This window comes from Rattus norvegicus, chromosome 7 (genome assembly GCF_021556685.1).
Source record: "Rattus norvegicus strain SHRSP/BbbUtx chromosome 7, alternate assembly SHRSP_T2T, whole genome shotgun sequence".
Classification (NCBI taxonomy): domain Eukaryota; kingdom Metazoa; phylum Chordata; class Mammalia; order Rodentia; family Muridae; genus Rattus; species Rattus norvegicus.
In genome coordinates this window covers 47,554,749-47,561,836 of record NC_141540.1, presented here as the reverse complement: position 1 = coordinate 47,561,836, position 7,088 = coordinate 47,554,749, and the positions used below count along the sequence as shown (strand labels likewise).

General features: G+C 40.7%; 1 long non-coding RNA gene across 1 annotated transcript; it reads right to left on the bottom strand.

Annotated features, from left to right (window-relative positions):
- Nucleotides 1-1,029: 1,029 nt before the first annotated feature.
- On the bottom strand, nucleotides 1,030-5,575 carry LOC103690238 (uncharacterized). The gene is made up of 4 exons (XR_015624615.1): nucleotides 5,221-5,575; nucleotides 4,755-4,839; nucleotides 4,360-4,509; nucleotides 1,030-1,265 (listed from the first exon to the last, which is right to left on the bottom strand). It is a non-coding gene; the product is annotated as an uncharacterized LOC103690238 (long non-coding RNA).
- Nucleotides 5,576-7,088: the final 1,513 nt, after the last annotated feature.

Sequence of the window (7,088 nt, the reverse complement as noted above, 5' to 3'; positions counted from 1 at the left end):
TCACATGACAGCATGCACAAAGGCCTGCCCAGGGCTAAGCCATATGGGGTCCCAGCACTGAGAGGAGAGAGCTTCCTTAACACGGAACTATCTCTAACTGATGGTTGTTTTCAAAGGAAAAAGTAGTTCTCTTCAACGGAGTCTCCCTGAATACACAAACCATATTTAAGGGCACCCAGCAATAGACAGCCAACTTGGAATAAATTCTGAGGGTTTTTTTTTTTTTTTTGAGATTTCTTTGTTGTTATTTGCCCCAGGATACTTTACTTTGGATTTTTTCTTCCATCCTGTTTTTTCTTTACATATTACATTGTGTGTGTGTGTGTTTGTGTGTGTGTGTGTGTGTGTGTGTGTGTGTGTGTGTTTATGGTTTCCTCGAGTCTTTGTGTGTTGTGTTGTGTTGTGTGTGTGTGTCCTTCTTATGTGTGTCCTTTTTTTTCTTTGTCTATTTATCTGTTTATTTTCTAAAGAAAGACAGAAAGAAGACATAGATTTGGATGGGTGGGTAGGTGGGAAAGTTTTGAGAGGAGATGAGGGAAGGGAAACAATGATCAGAATATAGCATATAAAAAAACTATTTCCAACTAAATAAAAAGAAATAAAAGAAAAATAGGATAAGGCCAAGTTTTGGGGTGCACATCTTTATAAAACTTCTGGTTATAAAAACTTTGTATATAAAATACAAAATTTCAAGTGGCAGTAAGATGGCACAAATCATAGAATCTGCTTCAGTTATGTGTGAACTCAGCTTGAAACATAACTGCGTAGCAGAATCTTCCAGAGAAACGTGGATGGAAAGTGCTTGGACGAACTGTAAAACATATAAACACTACTCAGGGTTCCGCAGCAACTGATATGCACCTCCCATTACAATTCTGCAGCACTTCCTCGCCTGGAACTCACACAATGGCTGGGTGTGGATTCTCAGGCGTTTCCGGAATAAGTTCATGATCTCAGGAGCCTTTCATCAGAATGACAAATAGCACATTTTAAATGGCCTAACTCTGTGACAGAATTAGTTAAAGAACATTTCAGGTTAGTAGTGGAAGATCTTTATTAGTTTAGATTCTCTGTTTATACACAGTCTGTGCTTTGTATAATGTTAGGGCCAACACTCGCTGAGTATCAGTAGCTCACTCAATCCTAACACATTTCAGTAAATATTCCTGAAGATTCCTTTGTTTCTTCACCTCAGGTTGATATGATGAGCAGATATTTAAAGATAGCAATCTTCAGAACAATACCTTAAAACTCAAGGTTGATTTCTGCGGGAACAAGAAAGTGATATAAGAAGCAATGTGAATGGGCTATGATTTCGTTGTTAATAAAAAAGCAATCCTTACTTTGCAATGCTACTGGACAGTAGTTAACCAAGAATATGTTTGCTTCGTCCTGTATTGTGTGGGGTTCAGCACCCTGCCACATTGTTTGAATACAACAATAAGTACTTACAAAAGTGGATAACTATTTGCTATCTGCAATCCATGTTTGCTTTTACAACATTGTTTTTTCTCTGGTCTTAAAAATACAGAAAACAAAACAAAATGAGGGCAAAACAGAACACAAAAATATCCAAATTTAAAAGCTCACTTCAAACGGAACCGGAGCCGAGGTCTAGGTCCTAGGCCTCTAGCAGAGGCCTTTCATTTTTCATGTTTGTTCAGACAGCAGGAGGTCTGCATTTGATGTTCCTTGGGAACAGATGTTCATTCCAGCAATTTACCTCCTCAGAAAGAGAAATCGATTTTTATAGTCATATACAAATGGGACGGAGACACTAATGTACTTTGTTCTCGGGAACAGAGAATTGTAACTAGAGTAAGTAGGTTTACATTTCCTATATTGATGCTTTAAAATACTGCAGGATTAATCCTGTAACAGGCAAATTCAGCAAGGTAAATTCCTAAAATCTGTGTATCCAGGATATTCATTCACACATTCAATAAATACATGCATTTTGTTCTAAGTCATAAACATCAAGTCACTATACTATGCCTCTGCTAGTGTACCAAGACAATATAGGAAAATAAGCGATAATTCTTTTTTTATTGGATTTTTTATTTACATTTCAAATGTTTTTCCCTTTCCCAGTTTCCCATCCATAAATCCCCTACCCCATCCTCATCCCCTTCTTCTATAAGAATGTTCCACCTCCCCAACCAACCCCATTCCCACCCCACCCCAACTTAGCCCTGCACAGGGGTGCATCGAGCCTTGGCAGGACCAAGGGCTTCTCCTCCTGTTGGTGTCCAACAAAGCCATCCTCTGATACATATGCAACGGGAGCCATGGGTCTGTCCATATGTAGACTTTGGGTAGTGGTTTAGTCCCTGGGAACTCCGGTTGGTTGGTATTGTTGTTCTTATGGGGTTACAAGCCCTTCACCTCCTTCAATCTTTTCTGTAATTCATCCAATGGGGATCATGTTCTCAGTTCAATGGTTTGCTGTTAGCATTCACCTCTGTGTTTGTCATTTTTTGCCTGAGCCTCTCAGGAGACAGTGATATCAGGCTCCTGTCACCATGTACTTGGCTTCATAGATATTCTCTAGGTTGTGGCTGTATGTATATGGGCTGTATCGCCAGGTGAGGCAGGCTCTGAATGGTCATTCCTTTAGTGTCTGCTCCAAACTTTGTCTCCATAACCCTCCTATGAATATTTTTGTTCCCCCTTCTAAGAAGGACTGAAGCATCCTCACTTTGGCACTTTGTTGTCCTTGTTGAACTTCATGTGGTCTGTGAACTGTAACTTGGGTAATTTGAGCTTTTGGGCTAATATCCACTTGTCAGCGAGTGCATACCATGCTTTTTTTTTTTTCATGAAGTCATTGTTTTTCATAGCTGAGTAGTACTCCATTATGTAGATGCACCACATTTTCTGTATCCATTCCTCAGTTGAAGGGCATCTGGATTCTTTCTAGTTTATGGCTATTATAAATAAGGCTGCTATGAACATAGTGGAGCATGTGTCTTTGTTGTACGTTGGAGCATCATTTGAATATAAGCCCAGGAGTGGTTTAACTGGGTTCTCAGATAGTGCTGTGTCCAATGAATCTCCGGACTGATTTCCAGAGTGGTTGTACCAGTTTACAATCTCACCAACAATGGAGGAGTGTTCCTCTTTCTTCACATCCTTGCCAGCATCTGCTGTCACCTGAGTTTTTGATCTTAGCCATTCTGACTGGTATGAGATAGAATCTCAGGGTTGTTTTGATTTGCATTTCCCTGATGACTGAGGATGTTGAACATTTCTTTAGGTACTTCTCAGCCATTCGATATTCCTCAGCTGAGAATTATTTGTTTAGCTCTGTACCCTGTTTTTTAATAGGGTTATCTGATTCTCTGGAGTCAAACTTCTTGAGTTCTTTGTATGTTTTGGATATAAGCCCTCCATTGGATGTAGGACTGGTAATGATCTTTTCCCAATCTGTTGGTTATCATTTTGTTCTAATGACAGTGTCCTGTGCCTTACAGAAGCTTTGCAGTTTTATGAGGTCCCATTTTTCAATTCTTGATCTTAGAGCATAAGCCATTGTTATTTGGTTCAGGAATTTTCCCCAGTGGCCATGTGTTCGAGGATTCTTCCCTACTTTTTCTTCTATTAGTTTGAGTGTATCTGGTTTGATGTGGAGGCCCTTGATCCACTTAGACTTCAAGTTTGTACAGGGGTATAAGAATGGATCTATTTGCATTGTTCTACATGCTGACCTCCAGTTGAGCCAGCACCATTTGTTGAAAATGCTATCTTTTTTTCTACTTGATGTTTGAGCTCCTTCTTCAAAGATCAAGTGACCATGGGTGTGTGGGTTCATTTCTGAGTCTTAAAATCTATTCCACTGATCTACCTGCCCGTCTCTGTACTAATAACATACAGTTTTTTTTAAACCACTATTGCTCTGTAATACTGCTTGAGGTCAGGAATGGTGATTCCCCCAGAAGTTCTTTTATTTTTGAGGATAGTTTTCAATATCCTGGGTTTTTAATAAGTGACTACACACCATGTATGTCCTTTTGTGTCTGGGTTATCTTTATCAGGATGATATTTTACAGTTTCATCCATTTACCTGCAAAATTCATGATGTCCTTGTTTTTAATAGCTGAGTAGTACTTCACCATTTAAATGTACCACAATTTCTTAATCTATAATTCAGTTAAGGGATATCTAGGTTGTTTCCAGTTTCTTTTGATTATCAATAAACCTTATATGAACATAGTTTAGCAAGTGTCCTTATGGGATGGTGGAGAATCTTTGGGTTTATGCCCAGGATCTAATAGCTGGATCTAGAAGTAGAACTATTCCAAATTTCCTCAAAATTTGCCAATTTAATTTCCAGAGTGGTTGTACAGTTTGTACTCTTACCTGCAATGGAGGAAGCTTCTTCTTGCTCTACTTCCTCTCCAGTATGTGGTGTCTATTGAGTTTAGTCATTTTGATGGGTGTAAAATGAATCTCAGAGTCCTTTTCATTTATATTCCCAGATGACAAAGGATTTCTTTAAGTGCTTCTCAGCTGTAGAGGGTCAATAAATTGAACAGTTGTTTAGCAGTAAGGGGTGGAGAACTGGGGCTAGCCACTAGAAAGTCCCAGATGCCAAGAGGAAGAGGGTCTCAGGACCCAACAGGGGTAACAGCTGAAATATCCGCTAAAGGGAAGAGTGAACCTGTAGAGAGCATATCTAGAGGATAGGCATAGTGCCCACTTGAGAGATAGGGCCACCCACCTATCTCAAATATATTAACAAGAATTGCTCCTACCTAAAGGAAATGTAGGGGCAAAGAGTGGAGCAGAGACTGAAGGAAAGGCCATTCGGAGACTGGCCCACCTAGGGATCCATCCCATCTGCAAAGACCAAACCCAGACACTATTGCTGATGCCAAGAAGAACTTGTTGATAGAAGCTCAGTATAGCTATTGTTAGGGACAGAAAGAGAGAGAGAGCTATCTTGTAGGAGGATCTTAGGGATCACACGCTTGTGGGAAAGCAAGCCTCCCAGACAGAGTTCCCCTGGAATGGGACCAGACCTAGGACCAGATCTGCTTTTCACAGGCACCAACCAGGAGCTACAGCAGAGGAGGGGAGAAGGGGGAGGCCTGGGTGTGGGGCCAGACAGAGATATTGTTTTCTGGTTAGTGTAAATTAGATCAAAATATCCCAGGAAATGGGGACAGGCACTGAAGACCGATAGACCTGTTGGTGAGAATAGCGATTAATTGCCCCTACCAGTGGTGGGGCTAGATTTAGAATCAGTGCTCCTGAGCCAGAAAGCAGTTTATCCAGGCCCGGCCTGGCATTTTAAACTGTCTCAAAAAGAGAGGGAGGAAAACTATCACTACAGAGGAAAGGTCCTAGTTTGAGGGTCAGTGAAAGGATTCATCCCAGGGGCAGCACAGGTAGCTCCAAGCTCATGAACGCTCTCCAGAGACCATGTGTACACCATGGAAGGTGGGTCAAAATTTAAACAATAACAGCTATCCCCTGAGAGGCTCTACCAGAGCCTGACCAATACAGATATGGATGCTTGCACTCAACCATTTGACTAAACACAGGGACCCCAATGAAAGAGTTAGGGGTAGGAATGAAGGAGCTGAAGGGGCTTGCAACCTCATAGAAAGAACAACAATGGCATAATGATGTCATAGAATGTTTGAAAATATTTTTCTGTTTGTATGGTATTGGTACACAGACAAGCAGGTAGATCAGTGGAACAGAATTGAAGACCCAGAAATGAACCCACATACTATAACCACTTGATCTTTGACAAAGGAGCAAAAACCACCCAATGGAAAAAAAGCATTTAAAACAAATGGTGCTGGTTCAACTGGAGGTCAGCATGTAGAAGAATGCAAATAGATCAATTCTTATCACCATGTACAAAGCTTAAGTCCAAGTGGATCAAGGACCTCCACATCGAACCAAATATACTCAAACTAATAGAAGAAAGAGTGAGGAAGAGTCTCAAACACATGGGCACTGGGGAAATTTCCTGAACAAAACACCAATGGCTTATGCTCTAAGATCAAGAATCAACAATTGGGACGTCATAAAACTGCAAAGCTTTTGTAAAGCAAAAGACACTGCCATTAGGACAAAACATCAACTAACAGATTGGGAAAAGATCTTTACCAATCCTACATCTGACAGAGGGCTAATATCCAAAGTATACAAAGAACTCAAGAAGTTAGACTCCAGAGAGCCAAATCACCCTATTAAAAATGGGGTACAGAGCTAAACAAACAATTCTCAGCTGAGGATTATTGAATGGCCAAAAAGCACCTAAAGAAATGTTCAACATGTTTAGTCATCAGGGAAATGCAAATCAAAACAACCCTGAGATTCCAGCTCACACCAGTCAGAATGGCTAAGATCAAAAACTCAGGTGATAGCAGATGCTGGTATGGATGTGGAGAAAGAGGAACACTCCTCCATTGTTGGTGGGATTGCAGACTGGTACAACCACTCTGGAAATCAGTCTGGAGGTTCCTCAGAAAATTGGACATTGAACTACCTGAGGACCCAGCTATACCTCTCTTGGGCATATACTCAAAAGACGCCCCAACATATAACAAAGACACATGCTCCACTATGTTCATAGCAGCCTTATTTATAATAGCCAGAAGCTGGAAAGAACCCAGATGCCCTTCAATAGAGGAATGGATACAGAAAATGTGGTACATCCACACAATGGAATATTATTACTCAGCTATCAAAAACAATGACTTTATGAAATGCATAGGCAAATGTGTGGAACTGGAAAATATCATCCTGAGTGAGGTAACCCAATCCCAGAAAAGCACACATGGTATGCACTTATTGATAAGTGGATATTAGCCCAAATGCTCAAATTACCCTAGATGCACAGAACACATGAAACTCAAGAAGGATGACCAAAATGTGAATGCTTCATTCCTTCTTTAAAAGGGGAACAGGAATACCCTTGGGAGGGAATAGGTAGGAAAAGTTTAGAACAGAGGCAGAAGGAACACCCATTCATATCCTGCCCCACATGTGGCCCATACATATACAGCCACCAAACTAGATAAGATGGATGAAGCAAAGAAGTGCAGGCTGACAGGAACAGAATGTAGATG